This window comes from Chlorocebus sabaeus, chromosome 19, assembly GCF_047675955.1.
Source record: "Chlorocebus sabaeus isolate Y175 chromosome 19, mChlSab1.0.hap1, whole genome shotgun sequence".
Lineage (NCBI taxonomy): Eukaryota > Metazoa > Chordata > Mammalia > Primates > Cercopithecidae > Chlorocebus > Chlorocebus sabaeus.
The window spans coordinates 32,322,430-32,346,255 of record NC_132922.1 but is presented as its reverse complement, the minus strand read 5'-3'; positions in this window follow the sequence as shown (position 1 = coordinate 32,346,255).

Sequence of the window (23,826 nt, the reverse complement as noted above, 5' to 3'; positions counted from 1 at the left end):
TCCCCAAAGCCTAGCACAGAGGATACTTATAGAAAAACAATACCTTAATTCACAGAATTTACCTTTAATTTTATATTCAAATGCACAATGCTTAATCCAAGGAGGAAAAGTGGTATTGTGGAAAATGCCTCAGCATTCCAGGCATACTGGATGCTGTCATTGAAAAGCACCCTAGCAGACCATGTATCAGTTGGGAAGACACGCCTACTGAATTCCAGCCCCACAAAGAGAATAGTGTACAGTGTACAGAATGTGCATTGCCAGATTTTCATATCAAAATTAACTGAGAAGTCAAGCAATCAGGAAAGCAACATTGCTGTAAAAGACAAAAAAGGGGAGTCTTACCTGGACATCATTATTATCATTAGCATCTTCTTTCTCTTCTTCTTCATCTTGGCGTTGTGGTGAGCCTCTTAAAAACAGGCCATCCTCAGGACAAACTGGAAGGACACAGAGGAAAGATCAGTGCACTGGTGGTTGGTGACTGAGTCACTCAGGGAGCTTTGCTGGATGTGGTGTATGGAGGTGGTTGACAAGCATGAACTGACTTGATGCTGGGCTATTCCCCTGAGTGGGAGAGGGATGGCAGAGAAGGGGAGCAGGAAAGACACGAGACATGAGGGCGTCGGCCTCGTACTAGAGGCATCAGGCAGCAACACAAAACAGACAACCCCAAATGGATCTAAAATGCATACTGAGGGTCAGTGGAAGAGTGCCTTTCTCCTGCTCAAATGTTTTGAAACTCTTCAAAACACACAGCATTTTCTTAACGTATTCAAGACCACTTCAGTACACTAGGATCCAATTATGCTGGTACTACATTTAGCATCTGTTTTAAAGGATTTATTACTTGATTAAAAGCCAATGTTATGGTGAAATGGACTCAATTTTACCCAAATTACTCTATTCTATTAATCACACAGTCTTTTTCATAGAGATCATTTAAAACTTCAATGTTAAAGTGCTGCAATTAAAAATAGTCATGATTTCCTCTTTGTAAGTCTTCTTCTGGAACCACTTCTACACACCCTTTTGGACCCCTGTGATCAGGCGCTCCAGCAGCTCCTTGTGTGACTCTCCCTGAGGAGATTCCCTAAAAATCAGGCTTCATTCAAACAGGCCAATCTCACACAGCCTGCTCTACCTACACCAGTGAAGCTGAGAGACATGACTCTGAACACTTTCTGCCATGAGGATAAGCTTTCAGGTTCAAATACATATTATCTACTGAAATGAGGAAATGTATACCAGTAGAAATGAATGAATTCAGGAAAAAATGTTCATGAGTACGGGGGTGATTTTTGGTTAACTACCTTAGGTAAAAATTATTTTTTTGGCTGAGCACTCTGACTCACACCTGTAATTCCAGCACTTTGGGAGGCGGAGGTGGGCGGATGACCTGATGTCAAGAGTTCACGACCAGCCTGGCCAACATGGTGAAACCCTGTCTCTATCAAAAATACAAAAAAAATTAGCCAAGCGTGGTGGTGGGCGCCTGTAGTCCCAGCTACTCGGGAGGCTGAGGCAGAAGAATGGCGCGAACCCGGGAGGCAGAGCTTGCAGTGAGCTGAGATCACACCACTGCACTCCAGCCTGGGCGAGACAGCGAGACTTTGTCTCAGGAAAAAAAAATAAAAAAAGAAAAAGTCTAGAACTTAAGTGATGAATATCAACTTAGAGAACAAAACCGAAGCCAAAGTTTTGAAGATAGGAAATAGTGTGATACTATCTTTTGTGGGAAGGAACTATTGGCTTCTCCAAAAATTAGAGAACTGGGGAGAGAGAAACCTCATCTCAGAATCTGTGACTGGGTTGGAACTGGAGGCTGGAAATATGCTCAAGGTCAAACATTCCTCCTCCCTTCAAAGGAGACTGGAGTTTTACCAGTGAGCCCAGCGTGAATATTCACTCCGCCATCCACCCCAGGAGATCCCTTTAAACCAGGAGCACACAGTGAGGATAGAAACATGAACATGCACTAACAAGCCCTGAAAGTTCAGAGGGTGACTCTTGATTTCCCCTTGGCACACAGCAGAAGAACTGTTTCTCTAGGTTCCAGGAAATGCCTGTGAGAGAGCTGTGTCCCCCAGAGTCCCTTCATCACAGATGACACCCAGTGCTCAGGCCAACACCCCTTGTGCACAATCCCTAGGAGTGCTGACTAATCCAAACCAAAGGTTCTGATGTTCCACAGGCAGAAAAGAGCAGGTGGACTGCAAAGAGAATCTCTCATGAACGCGGCAACCCCAAAGCCCATGGAGACAGTTCTTACCATGATGCCAAGAAACTCTGGACACAACAAGCCAGACCTCACACATATTTCCATTTTCTTTCGGATTTCATACCCCCTCCTTCAGCCCCTCCTCACAAGCAGCAAGGATAACCTGGAGGCTCCTGGGAACCTTTTCCCATTGGGTTTTTCCTGGCACGTAGTTCCCTACCTGGATGAGTCTCCTCGTCACTTATATTCTCCAGCGTCAAGTCTTTAGAAAGAAAAACACCAGGATAAGTCATTAGAGAGAGTGACTCACCCGCTCCTCCTACTTTAGCTGAAACTGAATGATGGGCTTTTCTCCCACCCCACGCTGCTTCATACATGATCCCCTCATCTTTCTTCTGGGTTGACAAACCTCCCTACAGCTTCTCGGGCCAGAGTTCTATACTGGCAAAATCACTTTCAGGAGAACCCCAAGCCTCTTTCCCAGCAGGAACACAGAATCAGGTTTCTATACACCGAAGCTAGCAAGTTTTTCCCTCAGGAAGTGAGTATTTCATGGTACATACCGTTTTCATTCAAAGCTGTTCCCTGAAATTATATAAAAGAAAACATCGTGAGAATCAGATTCTGCTGTGCGCTTCACATAGATCTGTTATTCTCTGGACAACGATAAAAAACCAGAAGGTGCTACAGTGATTGAACCATAGGTCAAAGTCCCCAAAGCCTAGCACAGAGGATACTTATAGAAAAACAATACCTTAATTCACAGAATTTACCTTTAATTTTATATTCAAATGCACAATGCTTAATCCAAGGAGGAAAAGTGGTATTGTGGAAAATGCCTCAGCATTCCAGGCATACTGGATGCTGTCATTGAAAAGCACCCTAGCAGACCATGTATCAGTTGGGAAGACACGCCTACTGAATTCCAGCCCCACAAAGAGAATAGTGTACAGTGTACAGAATGTGCATTGCCAGATTTTCATATCAAAATTAACTGAGAAGTCAAGCAATCAGGAAAGCAACATTGCTGTAAAAGACAAAAAAGGGGAGTCTTACCTGGACATCATTATTATCATTAGCATCTTCTTTCTCTTCTTCTTCATCTTTGCGTTGTGGTGAGCCTCTTAAAAACAGGCCATCCTCAGGACAAACTGGAAGGACACAGAGGAAAGATCAGTGCACTGGTGGTTGGTGACTGAGTCACTCAGGGAGCTTTGCTGGATGTGGTGTATGGAGGTGGTTGACAAGCATGAACTGACTTGATGCTGGGCTATTCCCCTGAGTGGGAGAGGGATGGCAGAGAAGGGGAGCAGGAAAGACACGAGACATGAGGGCGTCGGCCTCGTACTAGAGGCATCAGGCAGCAACACAAAACAGACAACCCCAAATGGATCTAAAATGCATACTGAGGGTCAGTGGAAGAGTGCCTTTCTCCTGCTCAAATGTTTTGAAACTCTTCAAAACACACAGCATTTTCTTAACGTATTCAAGACCACTTCAGTACACTAGGATCCAATTATGCTGGTACTACATTTAGCATCTGTTTTAAAGGATTTATTACTTGATTAAAAGCCAATGTTATGGTGAAATGGACTCAATTTTACCCAAATTACTCTATTCTATTAATCACACAGTCTTTTTCATAGAGATCATTTAAAACTTCAATGTTAAAGTGCTGCAATTAAAAATAGTCATGATTTCCTCTTTGTAAGTCTTCTTCTGGAACCACTTCTACACACCCTTTTGGACCCCTGTGATCAGGCGCTCCAGCAGCTCCTTGTGTGACTCTCCCTGAGGAGATTCCCTAAAAATCAGGCTTCATTCAAACAGGCCAATCTCACACAGCCTGCTCTACCTACACCAGTGAAGCTGAGAGACATGACTCTGAACACTTTCTGCCATGAGGATAAGCTTTCAGGTTCAAATACATATTATCTACTGAAATGAGGAAATGTATACCAGTAGAAATGAATGAATTCAGGAAAAAATGTTCATGAGTACGGGGGTGATTTTTGGTTAACTACCTTAGGTAAAAATTATTTTTTTGGCTGAGCACTCTGACTCACACCTGTAATTCCAGCACTTTGGGAGGCGGAGGTGGGCGGATGACCTGATGTCAAGAGTTCACGACCAGCCTGGCCAACATGGTGAAACCCTGTCTCTATCAAAAATACAAAAAAAATTAGCCAAGCGTGGTGGTGGGCGCCTGTAGTCCCAGCTACTCGGGAGGCTGAGGCAGAAGAATGGCGCGAACCCGGGAGGCAGAGCTTGCAGTGAGCTGAGATCACACCACTGCACTCCAGCCTGGGCGAGACAGCGAGACTTTGTCTCAGGAAAAAAAAATAAAAAAAGAAAAAGTCTAGAACTTAAGTGATGAATATCAACTTAGAGAACAAAACCGAAGCCAAAGTTTTGAAGATAGGAAATAGTGTGATACTATCTTTTGTGGGAAGGAACTATTGGCTTCTCCAAAAATTAGAGAACTGGGGAGAGAGAAACCTCATCTCAGAATCTGTGACTGGGTTGGAACTGGAGGCTGGAAATATGCTCAAGGTCAAACATTCCTCCTCCCTTCAAAGGAGACTGGAGTTTTACCAGTGAGCCCAGCGTGAATATTCACTCCGCCATCCACCCCAGGAGATCCCTTTAAACCAGGAGCACACAGTGAGGATAGAAACATGAACATGCACTAACAAGCCCTGAAAGTTCAGAGGGTGACTCTTGATTTCCCCTTGGCACACAGCAGAAGAACTGTTTCTCTAGGTTCCAGGAAATGCCTGTGAGAGAGCTGTGTCCCCCAGAGTCCCTTCATCACAGATGACACCCAGTGCTCAGGCCAACACCCCTTGTGCACAATCCCTAGGAGTGCTGACTAATCCAAACCAAAGGTTCTGATGTTCCACAGGCAGAAAAGAGCAGGTGGACTGCAAAGAGAATCTCTCATGAACGCGGCAACCCCAAAGCCCATGGAGACAGTTCTTACCATGATGCCAAGAAACTCTGGACACAACAAGCCAGACCTCACACATATTTCCATTTTCTTTCGGATTTCATACCCCCTCCTTCAGCCCCTCCTCACAAGCAGCAAGGATAACCTGGAGGCTCCTGGGAACCTTTTCCCATTGGGTTTTTCCTGGCACGTAGTTCCCTACCTGGATGAGTCTCCTCGTCACTTATATTCTCCAGCGTCAAGTCTTTAGAAAGAAAAACACCAGGATAAGTCATTAGAGAGAGTGACTCACCCGCTCCTCCTACTTTAGCTGAAACTGAATGATGGGCTTTTCTCCCACCCCACGCTGCTTCATACATGATCCCCTCATCTTTCTTCTGGGTTGACAAACCTCCCTACAGCTTCTCGGGCCAGAGTTCTATACTGGCAAAATCACTTTCAGGAGAACCCCAAGCCTCTTTCCCAGCAGGAACACAGAATCAGGTTTCTATACACCGAAGCTAGCAAGTTTTTCCCTCAGGAAGTGAGTATTTCATGGTACATACCGTTTTCATTCAAAGCTGTTCCCTGAAATTATATAAAAGAAAACATCGTGAGAATCAGATTCTGCTGTGCGCTTCACATAGATCTGTTATTCTCTGGACAACGATAAAAAACCAGAAGGTGCTACAGTGATTGAACCATAGGTCAAAGTCCCCAAAGCCTAGCACAGAGGATACTTATAGAAAAACAATACCTTAATTCACAGAATTTACCTTTAATTTTATATTCAAATGCACAATGCTTAATCCAAGGAGGAAAAGTGGTATTGTGGAAAATGCCTCAGCATTCCAGGCATACTGGATGCTGTCATTGAAAAGCACCCTAGCAGACCATGTATCAGTTGGGAAGACACGCCTACTGAATTCCAGCCCCACAAAGAGAATAGTGTACAGTGTACAGAATGTGCATTGCCAGATTTTCATATCAAAATTAACTGAGAAGTCAAGCAATCAGGAAAGCAACATTGCTGTAAAAGACAAAAAAGGGGAGTCTTACCTGGACATCATTATTATCATTAGCATCTTCTTTCTCTTCTTCTTCATCTTGGCGTTGTGGTGAGCCTCTTAAAAACAGGCCATCCTCAGGACAAACTGGAAGGACACAGAGGAAAGATCAGTGCACTGGTGGTTGGTGACTGAGTCACTCAGGGAGCTTTGCTGGATGTGGTGTATGGAGGTGGTTGACAAGCATGAACTGACTTGATGCTGGGCTATTCCCCTGAGTGGGAGAGGGATGGCAGAGAAGGGGAGCAGGAAAGACACGAGACATGAGGGCGTCGGCCTCGTACTAGAGGCATCAGGCAGCAACACAAAACAGACAACCCCAAATGGATCTAAAATGCATACTGAGGGTCAGTGGAAGAGTGCCTTTCTCCTGCTCAAATGTTTTGAAACTCTTCAAAACACACAGCATTTTCTTAACGTATTCAAGACCACTTCAGTACACTAGGATCCAATTATGCTGGTACTACATTTAGCATCTGTTTTAAAGGATTTATTACTTGATTAAAAGCCAATGTTATGGTGAAATGGACTCAATTTTACCCAAATTACTCTATTCTATTAATCACACAGTCTTTTTCATAGAGATCATTTAAAACTTCAATGTTAAAGTGCTGCAATTAAAAATAGTCATGATTTCCTCTTTGTAAGTCTTCTTCTGGAACCACTTCTACACACCCTTTTGGACCCCTGTGATCAGGCGCTCCAGCAGCTCCTTGTGTGACTCTCCCTGAGGAGATTCCCTAAAAATCAGGCTTCATTCAAACAGGCCAATCTCACACAGCCTGCTCTACCTACACCAGTGAAGCTGAGAGACATGACTCTGAACACTTTCTGCCATGAGGATAAGCTTTCAGGTTCAAATACATATTATCTACTGAAATGAGGAAATGTATACCAGTAGAAATGAATGAATTCAGGAAAAAATGTTCATGAGTACGGGGGTGATTTTTGGTTAACTACCTTAGGTAAAAATTATTTTTTTGGCTGAGCACTCTGACTCACACCTGTAATTCCAGCACTTTGGGAGGCGGAGGTGGGCGGATGACCTGATGTCAAGAGTTCACGACCAGCCTGGCCAACATGGTGAAACCCTGTCTCTATCAAAAATACAAAAAAAATTAGCCAAGCGTGGTGGTGGGCGCCTGTAGTCCCAGCTACTCGGGAGGCTGAGGCAGAAGAATGGCGCGAACCCGGGAGGCAGAGCTTGCAGTGAGCTGAGATCACACCACTGCACTCCAGCCTGGGCGAGACAGCGAGACTTTGTCTCAGGAAAAAAAAATAAAAAAAGAAAAAGTCTAGAACTTAAGTGATGAATATCAACTTAGAGAACAAAACCGAAGCCAAAGTTTTGAAGATAGGAAATAGTGTGATACTATCTTTTGTGGGAAGGAACTATTGGCTTCTCCAAAAATTAGAGAACTGGGGAGAGAGAAACCTCATCTCAGAATCTGTGACTGGGTTGGAACTGGAGGCTGGAAATATGCTCAAGGTCAAACATTCCTCCTCCCTTCAAAGGAGACTGGAGTTTTACCAGTGAGCCCAGCGTGAATATTCACTCCGCCATCCACCCCAGGAGATCCCTTTAAACCAGGAGCACACAGTGAGGATAGAAACATGAACATGCACTAACAAGCCCTGAAAGTTCAGAGGGTGACTCTTGATTTCCCCTTGGCACACAGCAGAAGAACTGTTTCTCTAGGTTCCAGGAAATGCCTGTGAGAGAGCTGTGTCCCCCAGAGTCCCTTCATCACAGATGACACCCAGTGCTCAGGCCAACACCCCTTGTGCACAATCCCTAGGAGTGCTGACTAATCCAAACCAAAGGTTCTGATGTTCCACAGGCAGAAAAGAGCAGGTGGACTGCAAAGAGAATCTCTCATGAACGCGGCAACCCCAAAGCCCATGGAGACAGTTCTTACCATGATGCCAAGAAACTCTGGACACAACAAGCCAGACCTCACACATATTTCCATTTTCTTTCGGATTTCATACCCCCTCCTTCAGCCCCTCCTCACAAGCAGCAAGGATAACCTGGAGGCTCCTGGGAACCTTTTCCCATTGGGTTTTTCCTGGCACGTAGTTCCCTACCTGGATGAGTCTCCTCGTCACTTATATTCTCCAGCGTCAAGTCTTTAGAAAGAAAAACACCAGGATAAGTCATTAGAGAGAGTGACTCACCCGCTCCTCCTACTTTAGCTGAAACTGAATGATGGGCTTTTCTCCCACCCCACGCTGCTTCATACATGATCCCCTCATCTTTCTTCTGGGTTGACAAACCTCCCTACAGCTTCTCGGGCCAGAGTTCTATACTGGCAAAATCACTTTCAGGAGAACCCCAAGCCTCTTTCCCAGCAGGAACACAGAATCAGGTTTCTATACACCGAAGCTAGCAAGTTTTTCCCTCAGGAAGTGAGTATTTCATGGTACATACCGTTTTCATTCAAAGCTGTTCCCTGAAATTATATAAAAGAAAACATCGTGAGAATCAGATTCTGCTGTGCGCTTCACATAGATCTGTTATTCTCTGGACAACGATAAAAAACCAGAAGGTGCTACAGTGATTGAACCATAGGTCAAAGTCCCCAAAGCCTAGCACAGAGGATACTTATAGAAAAACAATACCTTAATTCACAGAATTTACCTTTAATTTTATATTCAAATGCACAATGCTTAATCCAAGGAGGAAAAGTGGTATTGTGGAAAATGCCTCAGCATTCCAGGCATACTGGATGCTGTCATTGAAAAGCACCCTAGCAGACCATGTATCAGTTGGGAAGACACGCCTACTGAATTCCAGCCCCACAAAGAGAATAGTGTACAGTGTACAGAATGTGCATTGCCAGATTTTCATATCAAAATTAACTGAGAAGTCAAGCAATCAGGAAAGCAACATTGCTGTAAAAGACAAAAAAGGGGAGTCTTACCTGGACATCATTATTATCATTAGCATCTTCTTTCTCTTCTTCTTCATCTTTGCGTTGTGGTGAGCCTCTTAAAAACAGGCCATCCTCAGGACAAACTGGAAGGACACAGAGGAAAGATCAGTGCACTGGTGGTTGGTGACTGAGTCACTCAGGGAGCTTTGCTGGATGTGGTGTATGGAGGTGGTTGACAAGCATGAACTGACTTGATGCTGGGCTATTCCCCTGAGTGGGAGAGGGATGGCAGAGAAGGGGAGCAGGAAAGACACGAGACATGAGGGCGTCGGCCTCGTACTAGAGGCATCAGGCAGCAACACAAAACAGACAACCCCAAATGGATCTAAAATGCATACTGAGGGTCAGTGGAAGAGTGCCTTTCTCCTGCTCAAATGTTTTGAAACTCTTCAAAACAAACAGCATTTTCTTAACGTATTCAAGACCACTTCAGTACACTAGGATCCAATTATGCTGGTACTACATTTAGCATCTGTTTTAAAGGATTTATTACTTGATTAAAAGCCAATGTTATGGTGAAATGGACTCAATTTTACCCAAATTACTCTATTCTATTAATCACACATTCTTTTTCATAGAGATCATTTAAAACTTCAATGTTAAAATGCTGCAATTAAAAATAGTCATGATTTCCTCTTTGTAAGTCTTCTTCTGGAACCACTTCCACACACCCTTTTGGACCCCTGTGATCAGGCGCTCCAGCAGCTCCTGTGTGACTCTCCCTGAGGAGATTCCCTAAAAATCAGGCTTCATTCAAACAGGCCAATCTCACACAGCCTGCTCTACCTACACCAGTGAAGCTGAGAGACATGACTCTGAACACTTTCTGCCATGAGGATAAGCTTTCAGGTTCAAATACATATTATCTACTGAAGTGAGGAAATGTATACCAGTAGAAATGAATGAATTCAGGAAAAAATGTTCATGAGTACGGGGGTGATTTTTGGTTAACTACCTTACGTAAAAATTATTTTTTTGGCTGAGCACTCTGGCTCACACCTGTAATTCCAGCACTTTGGGAGGCGGAGGTGGGCGGATGACCTGATGTCAAGAGTTCACGACCAGCCTGGCCAACATGGTGAAACCCTGTCTCTATCAAAAATACAAAAAAAATTAGCCAAGCGTGGTGGTGGGCGCCTGTAGTCCCAGCTACTCGGGAGGCTGAGGCAGAAGAATGGCGCGAACCCGGGAGGCAGAGCTTGCAGTGAGCTGAGATCACACCACTGCACTCCAGCCTGGGCGAGACAGCGAGACTTTGTCTCAGGAAAAAAAAATAAAAAAAGAAAAAGTCTAGAACTTAAGTGATGAATATCAACTTAGAGAACAAAACCGAAGCCAAAGTTTTGAAGATAGGAAATAGTGTGATACTATCTTTTGTGGGAAGGAACTATTGGCTTCTCCAAAAATTAGAGAACTGGGGAGAGAGAAACCTCATCTCAGAATCTGTGACTGGGTTGGAACTGGAGGCTGGAAATATGCTCAAGGTCAAACATTCCTCCTCCCTTCAAAGGAGACTGGAGTTTTACCAGTGAGCCCAGCGTGAATATTCACTCCGCCATCCACCCCAGGAGATCCCTTTAAACCAGGAGCACACAGTGAGGATAGAAACATGAACATGCACTAACAAGCCCTGAAAGTTCAGAGGGTGACTCTTGATTTCCCCTTGGCACACAGCAGAAGAACTGTTTCTCTAGGTTCCAGGAAATGCCTGTGAGAGAGCTGTGTCCCCCAGAGTCCCTTCATCACAGATGACACCCAGTGCTCAGGCCAACACCCCTTGTGCACAATCCCTAGGAGTGCTGACTAATCCAAACCAAAGGTTCTGATGTTCCACAGGCAGAAAAGAGCAGGTGGACTGCAAAGAGAATCTCTCATGAACGCGGCAACCCCAAAGCCCATGGAGACAGTTCTTACCATGATGCCAAGAAACTCTGGACACAACAAGCCAGACCTCACACATATTTCCATTTTCTTTCGGATTTCATACCCCCTCCTTCAGCCCCTCCTCACAAGCAGCAAGGATAACCTGGAGGCTCCTGGGAACCTTTTCCCATTGGGTTTTTCCTGGCACGTAGTTCCCTACCTGGATGAGTCTCCTCGTCACTTATATTCTCCAGCGTCAAGTCTTTAGAAAGAAAAACACCAGGATAAGTCATTAGAGAGAGTGACTCACCCGCTCCTCCTACTTTAGCTGAAACTGAATGATGGGCTTTTCTCCCACCCCACGCTGCTTCATACATGATCCCCTCATCTTTCTTCTGGGTTGACAAACCTCCCTACAGCTTCTCGGGCCAGAGTTCTATACTGGCAAAATCACTTTCAGGAGAACCCCAAGCCTCTTTCCCAGCAGGAACACAGAATCAGGTTTCTATACACCGAAGCTAGCAAGTTTTTCCCTCAGGAAGTGAGTATTTCATGGTACATACCGTTTTCATTCAAAGCTGTTCCCTGAAATTATATAAAAGAAAACATCGTGAGAATCAGATTCTGCTGTGCGCTTCACATAGATCTGTTATTCTCTGGACAACGATAAAAAACCAGAAGGTGCTACAGTGATTGAACCATAGGTCAAAGTCCCCAAAGCCTAGCACAGAGGATACTTATAGAAAAACAATACCTTAATTCACAGAATTTACCTTTAATTTTATATTCAAATGCACAATGCTTAATCCAAGGAGGAAAAGTGGTATTGTGGAAAATGCCTCAGCATTCCAGGCATACTGGATGCTGTCATTGAAAAGCACCCTAGCAGACCATGTATCAGTTGGGAAGACACGCCTACTGAATTCCAGCCCCACAAAGAGAATAGTGTACAGTGTACAGAATGTGCATTGCCAGATTTTCATATCAAAATTAACTGAGAAGTCAAGCAATCAGGAAAGCAACATTGCTGTAAAAGACAAAAAAGGGGAGTCTTACCTGGACATCATTATTATCATTAGCATCTTCTTTCTCTTCTTCTTCATCTTGGCGTTGTGGTGAGCCTCTTAAAAACAGGCCATCCTCAGGACAAACTGGAAGGACACAGAGGAAAGATCAGTGCACTGGTGGTTGGTGACTGAGTCACTCAGGGAGCTTTGCTGGATGTGGTGTATGGAGGTGGTTGACAAGCATGAACTGACTTGATGCTGGGCTATTCCCCTGAGTGGGAGAGGGATGGCAGAGAAGGGGAGCAGGAAAGACACGAGACATGAGGGCGTCGGCCTCGTACTAGAGGCATCAGGCAGCAACACAAAACAGACAACCCCAAATGGATCTAAAATGCATACTGAGGGTCAGTGGAAGAGTGCCTTTCTCCTGCTCAAATGTTTTGAAACTCTTCAAAACACACAGCATTTTCTTAACGTATTCAAGACCACTTCAGTACACTAGGATCCAATTATGCTGGTACTACATTTAGCATCTGTTTTAAAGGATTTATTACTTGATTAAAAGCCAATGTTATGGTGAAATGGACTCAATTTTACCCAAATTACTCTATTCTATTAATCACACAGTCTTTTTCATAGAGATCATTTAAAACTTCAATGTTAAAGTGCTGCAATTAAAAATAGTCATGATTTCCTCTTTGTAAGTCTTCTTCTGGAACCACTTCTACACACCCTTTTGGACCCCTGTGATCAGGCGCTCCAGCAGCTCCTTGTGTGACTCTCCCTGAGGAGATTCCCTAAAAATCAGGCTTCATTCAAACAGGCCAATCTCACACAGCCTGCTCTACCTACACCAGTGAAGCTGAGAGACATGACTCTGAACACTTTCTGCCATGAGGATAAGCTTTCAGGTTCAAATACATATTATCTACTGAAATGAGGAAATGTATACCAGTAGAAATGAATGAATTCAGGAAAAAATGTTCATGAGTACGGGGGTGATTTTTGGTTAACTACCTTAGGTAAAAATTATTTTTTTGGCTGAGCACTCTGACTCACACCTGTAATTCCAGCACTTTGGGAGGCGGAGGTGGGCGGATGACCTGATGTCAAGAGTTCACGACCAGCCTGGCCAACATGGTGAAACCCTGTCTCTATCAAAAATACAAAAAAAATTAGCCAAGCGTGGTGGTGGGCGCCTGTAGTCCCAGCTACTCGGGAGGCTGAGGCAGAAGAATGGCGCGAACCCGGGAGGCAGAGCTTGCAGTGAGCTGAGATCACACCACTGCACTCCAGCCTGGGCGAGACAGCGAGACTTTGTCTCAGGAAAAAAAAATAAAAAAAGAAAAAGTCTAGAACTTAAGTGATGAATATCAACTTAGAGAACAAAACCGAAGCCAAAGTTTTGAAGATAGGAAATAGTGTGATACTATCTTTTGTGGGAAGGAACTATTGGCTTCTCCAAAAATTAGAGAACTGGGGAGAGAGAAACCTCATCTCAGAATCTGTGACTGGGTTGGAACTGGAGGCTGGAAATATGCTCAAGGTCAAACATTCCTCCTCCCTTCAAAGGAGACTGGAGTTTTACCAGTGAGCCCAGCGTGAATATTCACTCCGCCATCCACCCCAGGAGATCCCTTTAAACCAGGAGCACACAGTGAGGATAGAAACATGAACATGCACTAACAAGCCCTGAAAGTTCAGAGGGTGACTCTTGATTTCCCCTTGGCACACAGCAGAAGAACTGTTTCTCTAGGTTCCAGGAAATGCCTGTGAGAGAGCTGTGTCCCCCAGAGTCCCTTCATCACAGATGACACCCAGTGCTCAGGCCAACACCCCTTGTGCACAATCCCTAGGAGTGCTGACTAATCCAAACCAAAGGTTCTGATGTTCCACAGGCAGAAAAGAGCAGGTGGACTGCAAAGAGAATCTCTCATGAACGCGGCAACCCCAAAGCCCATGGAGACAGTTCTTACCATGATGCCAAGAAACTCTGGACACAACAAGCCAGACCTCACACATATTTCCATTTTCTTTCGGATTTCATACCCCCTCCTTCAGCCCCTCCTCACAAGCAGCAAGGATAACCTGGAGGCTCCTGGGAACCTTTTCCCATTGGGTTTTTCCTGGCACGTAGTTCCCTACCTGGATGAGTCTCCTCGTCACTTATATTCTCCAGCGTCAAGTCTTTAGAAAGAAAAACACCAGGATAAGTCATTAGAGAGAGTGACTCACCCGCTCCTCCTACTTTAGCTGAAACTGAATGATGGGCTTTTCTCCCACCCCACGCTGCTTCATACATGATCCCCTCATCTTTCTTCTGGGTTGACAAACCTCCCTACAGCTTCTCGGGCCAGAGTTCTATACTGGCAAAATCACTTTCAGGAGAACCCCAAGCCTCTTTCCCAGCAGGAACACAGAATCAGGTTTCTATACACCGAAGCTAGCAAGTTTTTCCCTCAGGAAGTGAGTATTTCATGGTACATACCGTTTTCATTCAAAGCTGTTCCCTGAAATTATATAAAAGAAAACATCGTGAGAATCAGATTCTGCTGTGCGCTTCACATAGATCTGTTATTCTCTGGACAACGATAAAAAACCAGAAGGTGCTACAGTGATTGAACCATAGGTCAAAGTCCCCAAAGCCTAGCACAGAGGATACTTATAGAAAAACAATACCTTAATTCACAGAATTTACCTTTAATTTTATATTCAAATGCACAATGCTTAATCCAAGGAGGAAAAGTGGTATTGTGGAAAATGCCTCAGCATTCCAGGCATACTGGATGCTGTCATTGAAAAGCACCCTAGCAGACCATGTATCAGTTGGGAAGACACGCCTACTGAATTCCAGCCCCACAAAGAGAATAGTGTACAGTGTACAGAATGTGCATTGCCAGATTTTCATATCAAAATTAACTGAGAAGTCAAGCAATCAGGAAAGCAACATTGCTGTAAAAGACAAAAAAGGGGAGTCTTACCTGGACATCATTATTATCATTAGCATCTTCTTTCTCTTCTTCTTCATCTTTGCGTTGTGGTGAGCCTCTTAAAAACAGGCCATCCTCAGGACAAACTGGAAGGACACAGAGGAAAGATCAGTGCACTGGTGGTTGGTGACTGAGTCACTCAGGGAGCTTTGCTGGATGTGGTGTATGGAGGTGGTTGACAAGCATGAACTGACTTGATGCTGGGCTATTCCCCTGAGTGGGAGAGGGATGGCAGAGAAGGGGAGCAGGAAAGACACGAGACATGAGGGCGTCGGCCTCGTACTAGAGGCATCAGGCAGCAACACAAAACAGACAACCCCAAATGGATCTAAAATGCATACTGAGGGTCAGTGGAAGAGTGCCTTTCTCCTGCTCAAATGTTTTGAAACTCTTCAAAACAAACAGCATTTTCTTAACGTATTCAAGACCACTTCAGTACACTAGGATCCAATTATGCTGGTACTACATTTAGCATCTGTTTTAAAGGATTTATTACTTGATTAAAAGCCAATGTTATGGTGAAATGGACTCAATTTTACCCAAATTACTCTATTCTATTAATCACACATTCTTTTTCATAGAGATCATTTAAAACTTCAATGTTAAAATGCTGCAATTAAAAATAGTCATGATTTCCTCTTTGTAAGTCTTCTTCTGGAACCACTTCCACACACCCTTTTGGACCCCTGTGATCAGGCGCTCCAGCAGCTCCTGTGTGACTCTCCCTGAGGAGATTCCCTAAAAATCAGGCTTCATTCAAACAGGCCAATCTCACACAGCCTGCTCTACCTACACCAGTGAAGCTGAGAGACATGACTCTGAACACTTTCTGCCATGAGGATAAGCTTTCAGGTTCAAATACATATTATCTACTGAAATGAGGAAATGTATACCAGTAGAAATGAATGAATTCAGGAAAAAATGTTCATGAGTACGGGGGTGATTTTTGGTTAACTACCTTACGTAAAAATTATTTTTTTGGCTGAGCACTCTGGCTCACACCTGTAATTCCAGCACTTTGGGAGGCGGAGGTGGGCGGATGACCTGATGTCAAGAGTTCACGACCAGCCTGGCCAACATGGTGAAACCCTGTCTCTATCAAAAATACAAAAAAATTAGCCAAGCGTGGTGGTGGGCGCCTGTAGTCCCAGCTACTCGGGAGGCTGAGGCAGAAGAATGGCGCGAACCCGGGAGGCAGAGCTTGCAGTGAGCTGAGATCACACCACTGCACTCCAGCCTGGGCGAGACAGCGAGACTTTGTCTCAGGAAAAAAAAATAAAAAAAGAAAAAGTCTAGAACTTAAGTGATGAATATCAACTTAGAGAACAAAACCGAAGCCAAAGTTTTGAAGATAGGAAATAGTGTGATACTATCTTTTGTGGGAAGGAACTATTGGCTTCTCCAAAAATTAGAGAACTGGGGAGAGAGAAACCTCATCTCAAAATCTGTGACTGGGTTGGAACTGGAGGCTGGAAATATGCTCAAGGTCAAACATTCCTCCTCCCTTCAAAGGAGACTGGAGTTTTACCAGTGAGCCCAGCGTGAATATTCACTCCGCCATCCACCCCAGGAGATCCCTTTAAACCAGGAGCACACAGTGAGGATAGAAACATGAACATGCACTAACAAGCCCTGAAAGTTCAGAGGGTGACTCTTGATTTCCCCTTGGCACACAGCAGAAGAACTGTTTCTCTAGGTTCCAGGAAATGCCTGTGAGAGAGCTGTGTCCCCCAGAGTCCCTTCATCACAGATGACACCCAGTGCTCAGGCCAACACCCCTTGTGCACAATCCCTAGGAGTGCTGACTAATCCAAACCAAAGGTTCTGATGTTCCACAGGCAGAAAAGAGCAGGTGGACTGCAAAGAGAATCTCTCATGAACGCGGCAACCCCAAAGCCCATGGAGACAGTTCTTACCATGATGCCAAGAAACTCTGGACACAACAAGCCAGACCTCACACATATTTCCATTTTCTTTCGGATTTCATACCCCCTCCTTCAGCCCCTCCTCACAAGCAGCAAGGATAACCTGGAGGCTCCTGGGAACCTTTTCCCACTGGGTTTTTCCTGGCACGTAGTTCCCTACCTGGATGAGTCTCCTCGTCACTTATATTCTCCAGCGTCAAGTCTTTAGAAAGAAAAACACCAGGATAAGTCATTAGAGAGAGTGACTCACCCGCTCCTCCTACTTTAGCTGAAACTGAATGATGGGCTTTTCTCCCACCCCACGCTGCTTCATACATGATCCCCTCATCTTTCTTCTGGGTTGACAAACCTCCCTACAGCTTCTCGGGCCAGAATTCTATACTGGCAAAATCACTTTCATGAGAACCCCAAGCCTCTTTCCCAGCAGGAACCCGGAATCAGGTTTCTACACACCGAAGCTAGCAAGTTTTTCCCTCAGGAAGTGAGTATTTCATGGTACATACCGTTTTCATTCAAAGCTGTTCCCTGAAATTATATAAAAGAAAACATCGTGAGAATCAGATTCTGCTGTGCGCTTCACACAGATCTGTTATTCTCTGGACAACGATAAAAAACCAGAAGGTGGTACAGCGATTGAACCATAGGTCAAAGTCCCCAAAGCCTAGCACAGAGGATAGCTATAGAAAAATAATACCTTAATTCACAGAATTTACCTTTAATTTTATATTCAAATGCACAATGCTTAATCCAAGGAGGAAAAGTGGTATTGTGGAAAATGCCTCAGCATTCCAGGCATACTGGATGCTGTCATTGAAAAGCACCCTAGCAGACCATGTATCAGTTGGGAAGACACGCCTACTGAATTCCAGCCCCACAAAGAGAATAGTGTACAGTGTACAGAATGTGCATTGCCAGATTTTCATATCAAAATTAACTGAGAAGTCAAGCAATCAGGAAAGCAACATTGCTGTAAAAGACAAAAAAGGGGAGTCTTACCTGGACATCATTATTATCATTAGCATCTTCTTTCTCTTCTTCTTCATCTTTGCGTTGTGGTGAGCCTCTTAAAAACAGGCCATCCTCAGGACAAACTGGAAGGACACAGAGGAAAGATCAGTGCACTGGTGGTTGGTGACTGAGTCACTCAGGGAGCTTTGCTGGATGTGGTGTATGGAGGTGGTTGACAAGCATGAACTGACTTGATGCTGGGCTATTCCCCTGAGTGGGAGAGGGATGGCAGAGAAGGGGAGCAGGAAAGACACGAGACATGAGGGCGTCGGCCTCGTACTAGAGGCATCAGGCAGCAACACAAAACAGACAACCCCAAATGGATCTAAAATGCATACTGAGGGTCAGTGGAAGAGTGCCTTTCTCCTGCTCAAATGTTTTGAAACTCTTCAAAACAAACAGCATTTTCTTAACGTATTCAAGACCACTTCAGTACACTAGGATCCAATTATGCTGGTACTACATTTAGCATCTGTTTTAAAGGATTTATTACTTGATTAAAAGCCAATGTTATGGTGAAATGGACTCAATTTTACCCAAATTACTCTATTCTATTAATCACACATTCTTTTTCATAGAGATCATTTAAAACTTCAATGTTAAAATGCTGCAATTAAAAATAGTCATGATTTCCTCTTTGTAAGTCTTCTTCTGGAACCACTTCCACACACCCTTTTGGACCCCTGTGATCAGGCGCTCCAGCAGCTCCTGTGTGACTCTCCCTGAGGAGATTCCCTAAAAATCAGGCTTCATTCAAACAGGCCAATCTCACACAGCCTGCTCTACCTACACCAGTGAAGCTGAGAGACATGACTCTGAACACTTTCTGCCATGAGGATAAGCTTTCAGGTTCAAATACATATTATCTACTGAAGTGAGGAAATGTATACCAGTAGAAATGAATGAATTCAGGAAAAAATGTTCATGAGTACGGGGGTGATTTTTGGTTAACTACCTTACGTAAAAATTATTTTTTTGGCTGAGCACTCTGGCTCACACCTGTAATTCCAGCACTTTGGGAGGCGGAGGTGGGCGGATGACCTGATGTCAAGAGTTCACGACCAGCCTGGCCAACATGGTGAAACCCTGTCTCTATCAAAAATACAAAAAAAATTAGCCAAGCGTGGTGGTGGGCGCCTGTAGTCCCAGCTACTCGGGAGGCTGAGGCAGAAGAATGGCGCGAACCCGGGAGGCAGAGCTTGCAGTGAGCTGAGATCACACCACTGCACTCCAGCCTGGGCGAGACAGCGAGACTTTGTCTCAGGAAAAAAAAATAAAAAAAGAAAAAGTCTAGAACTTAAGTGATGAATATCAACTTAGAGAACAAAACCGAAGCCAAAGTTTTGAAGATAGGAAATAGTGTGATACTATCTTTTGTGGGAAGGAACTATTGGCTTCTCCAAAAATTAGAGAACTGGGGAGAGAGAAACCTCATCTCAGAATCTGTGACTGGGTTGGAACTGGAGGCTGGAAATATGCTCAAGGTCAAACATTCCTCCTCCCTTCAAAGGAGACTGGAGTTTTACCAGTGAGCCCAGCGTGAATATTCACTCCGCCATCCACCCCAGGAGATCCCTTTAAACCAGGAGCACACAGTGAGGATAGAAACATGAACATGCACTAACAAGCCCTGAAAGTTCAGAGGGTGACTCTTGATTTCCCCTTGGCACACAGCAGAAGAACTGTTTCTCTAGGTTCCAGGAAATGCCTGTGAGAGAGCTGTGTCCCCCAGAGTCCCTTCATCACAGATGACACCCAGTGCTCAGGCCAACACCCCTTGTGCACAATCCCTAGGAGTGCTGACTAATCCAAACCAAAGGTTCTGATGTTCCACAGGCAGAAAAGAGCAGGTGGACTGCAAAGAGAATCTCTCATGAACGCGGCAACCCCAAAGCCCATGGAGACAGTTCTTACCATGATGCCAAGAAACTCTGGACACAACAAGCCAGACCTCACACATATTTCCATTTTCTTTCGGATTTCATACCCCCTCCTTCAGCCCCTCCTCACAAGCAGCAAGGATAACCTGGAGGCTCCTGGGAACCTTTTCCCATTGGGTTTTTCCTGGCACGTAGTTCCCTACCTGGATGAGTCTCCTCGTCACTTATATTCTCCAGCGTCAAGTCTTTAGAAAGAAAAACACCAGGATAAGTCATTAGAGAGAGTGACTCACCCGCTCCTCCTACTTTAGCTGAAACTGAATGATGGGCTTTTCTCCCACCCCACGCTGCTTCATACATGATCCCCTCATCTTTCTTCTGGGTTGACAAACCTCCCTACAGCTTCTCGGGCCAGAGTTCTATACTGGCAAAATCACTTTCAGGAGAACCCCAAGCCTCTTTCCCAGCAGGAACACAGAATCAGGTTTCTATACACCGAAGCTAGCAAGTTTTTCCCTCAGGAAGTGAGTATTTCATGGTACATACCGTTTTCATTCAAAGCTGTTCCCTGAAATTATATAAAAGAAAACATCGTGAGAATCAGATTCTGCTGTGCGCTTCACATAGATCTGTTATTCTCTGGACAACGATAAAAAACCAGAAGGTGCTACAGTGATTGAACCATAGGTCAAAGTCCCCAAAGCCTAGCACAGAGGATACTTATAGAAAAACAATACCTTAATTCACAGAATTTACCTTTAATTTTATATTCAAATGCACAATGCTTAATCCAAGGAGGAAAAGTGGTATTGTGGAAAATGCCTCAGCATTCCAGGCATACTGGATGCTGTCATTGAAAAGCACCCTAGCAGACCATGTATCAGTTGGGAAGACACGCCTACTGAATTCCAGCCCCACAAAGAGAATAGTGTACAGTGTACAGAATGTGCATTGCCAGATTTTCATATCAAAATTAACTGAGAAGTCAAGCAATCAGGAAAGCAACATTGCTGTAAAAGACAAAAAAGGGGAGTCTTACCTGGACATCATTATTATCATTAGCATCTTCTTTCTCTTCTTCTTCATCTTGGCGTTGTGGTGAGCCTCTTAAAAACAGGCCATCCTCAGGACAAACTGGAAGGACACAGAGGAAAGATCAGTGCACTGGTGGTTGGTGACTGAGTCACTCAGGGAGCTTTGCTGGATGTGGTGTATGGAGGTGGTTGACAAGCATGAACTGACTTGATGCTGGGCTATTCCCCTGAGTGGGAGAGGGATGGCAGAGAAGGGGAGCAGGAAAGACACGAGACATGAGGGCGTCGGCCTCGTACTAGAGGCATCAGGCAGCAACACAAAACAGACAACCCCAAATGGATCTAAAATGCATACTGAGGGTCAGTGGAAGAGTGCCTTTCTCCTGCTCAAATGTTTTGAAACTCTTCAAAACACACAGCATTTTCTTAACGTATTCAAGACCACTTCAGTACACTAGGATCCAATTATGCTGGTACTACATTTAGCATCTGTTTTAAAGGATTTATTACTTGATTAAAAGCCAATGTTATGGTGAAATGGACTCAATTTTACCCAAATTACTCTATTCTATTAATCACACAGTCTTTTTCATAGAGATCATTTAAAACTTCAATGTTAAAGTGCTGCAATTAAAAATAGTCATGATTTCCTCTTTGTAAGTCTTCTTCTGGAACCACTTCTACACACCCTTTTGGACCCCTGTGATCAGGCGCTCCAGCAGCTCCTTGTGTGACTCTCCCTGAGGAGATTCCCTAAAAATCAGGCTTCATTCAAACAGGCCAATCTCACACAGCCTGCTCTACCTACACCAGTGAAGCTGAGAGACATGACTCTGAACACTTTCTGCCATGAGGATAAGCTTTCAGGTTCAAATACATATTATCTACTGAAGTGAGGAAATGTATACCAGTAGAAATGAATGAATTCAGGAAAAAATGTTCATGAGTACGGGGGTGATTTTTGGTTAACTACCTTACGTAAAAATTATTTTTTTGGCTGAGCACTCTGGCTCACACCTGTAATTCCAGCACTTTGGGAGGCGGAGGTGGGCGGATGACCTGATGTCAAGAGTTCACGACCAGCCTGGCCAACATGGTGAAACCCTGTCTCTATCAAAAATACAAAAAAAATTAGCCAAGCGTGGTGGTGGGCGCCTGTAGTCCCAGCTACTCGGGAGGCTGAGGCAGAAGAATGGCGCGAACCCGGGAGGCAGAGCTTGCAGTGAGCTGAGATCACACCACTGCACTCCAGCCTGGGCGAGACAGCGAGACTTTGTCTCAGGAAAAAAAAATAAAAAAAGAAAAAGTCTAGAACTTAAGTGATGAATATCAACTTAGAGAACAAAACCGAAGCCAAAGTTTTGAAGATAGGAAATAGTGTGATACTATCTTTTGTGGGAAGGAACTATTGGCTTCTCCAAAAATTAGAGAACTGGGGAGAGAGAAACCTCATCTCAAAATCTGTGACTGGGTTGGAACTGGAGGCTGGAAATATGCTCAAGGTCAAACATTCCTCCTCCCTTCAAAGGAGACTGGAGTTTTACCAGTGAGCCCAGCGTGAATATTCACTCCGCCATCCACCCCAGGAGATCCCTTTAAACCAGGAGCACACAGTGAGGATAGAAACATGAACATGCACTAACAAGCCCTGAAAGTTCAGAGGGTGACTCTTGATTTCCCCTTGGCACACAGCAGAAGAACTGTTTCTCTAGGTTCCAGGAAATGCCTGTGAGAGAGCTGTGTCCCCCAGAGTCCCTTCATCACAGATGACACCCAGTGCTCAGGCCAACACCCCTTGTGCACAATCCCTAGGAGTGCTGACTAATCCAAACCAAAGGTTCTGATGTTCCACAGGCAGAAAAGAGCAGGTGGACTGCAAAGAGAATCTCTCATGAACGCGGCAACCCCAAAGCCCATGGAGACAGTTCTTACCATGATGCCAAGAAACTCTGGACACAACAAGCCAGACCTCACACATATTTCCATTTTCTTTCGGATTTCATACCCCCTCCTTCAGCCCCTCCTCACAAGCAGCAAGGATAACCTGGAGGCTCCTGGGAACCTTTTCCCATTGGGTTTTTCCTGGCACGTAGTTCCCTACCTGGATGAGTCTCCTCGTCACTTATATTCTCCAGCGTCAAGTCTTTAGAAAGAAAAACACCAGGATAAGTCATTAGAGAGAGTGACTCACCCGCTCCTCCTACTTTAGCTGAAACTGAATGATGGGCTTTTCTCCCACCCCACGCTGCTTCATACATGATCCCCTCATCTTTCTTCTGGGTTGACAAACCTCCCTACAGCTTCTCGGGCCAGAATTCTATACTGGCAAAATCACTTTCAGGAGAACCCCAAGCCTCTTTCCCAGCAGGAACCCGGAATCAGGTTTCTACACACCGAAGCTAGCAAGTTTTTCCCTCAGGAAGTGAGTATTTCATGGTACATACCGTTTTCATTCAAAGCTGTTCCCTGAAATTATATAAAAGAAAACATCGTGAGAATCAGATTCTGCTGTGCGCTTCACACAGATCTGTTATTCTCTGGACAACGATAAAAAACCAGAAGGTGGTACAGCGATTGAACCATAGGTCAAAGTCCCCAAAGCCTAGCACAGAGGATAGCTATAGAAAAATAATACCTTAATTCACAGAATTTACCTTTAATTTTATATTCAAATGCACAATGCTTAATCCAAGGAGGAAAAGTGGTATTGTGGAAAATGCCTCAGCATTCCAGGCATACTGGATGCTGTCATTGAAAAGCACCCTAGCAGACCATGTATCAGTTGGGAAGACACGCCTACTGAATTCCAGCCCCACAAAGAGAATAGTGTACAGTGTACAGAATGTGCATTGCCAGATTTTCATATCAAAATTAACTGAGAAGTCAAGCAATCAGGAAAGCAACATTGCTGTAAAAGACAAAAAAGGGGAGTCTTACCTGGACATCATTATTATCATTAGCATCTT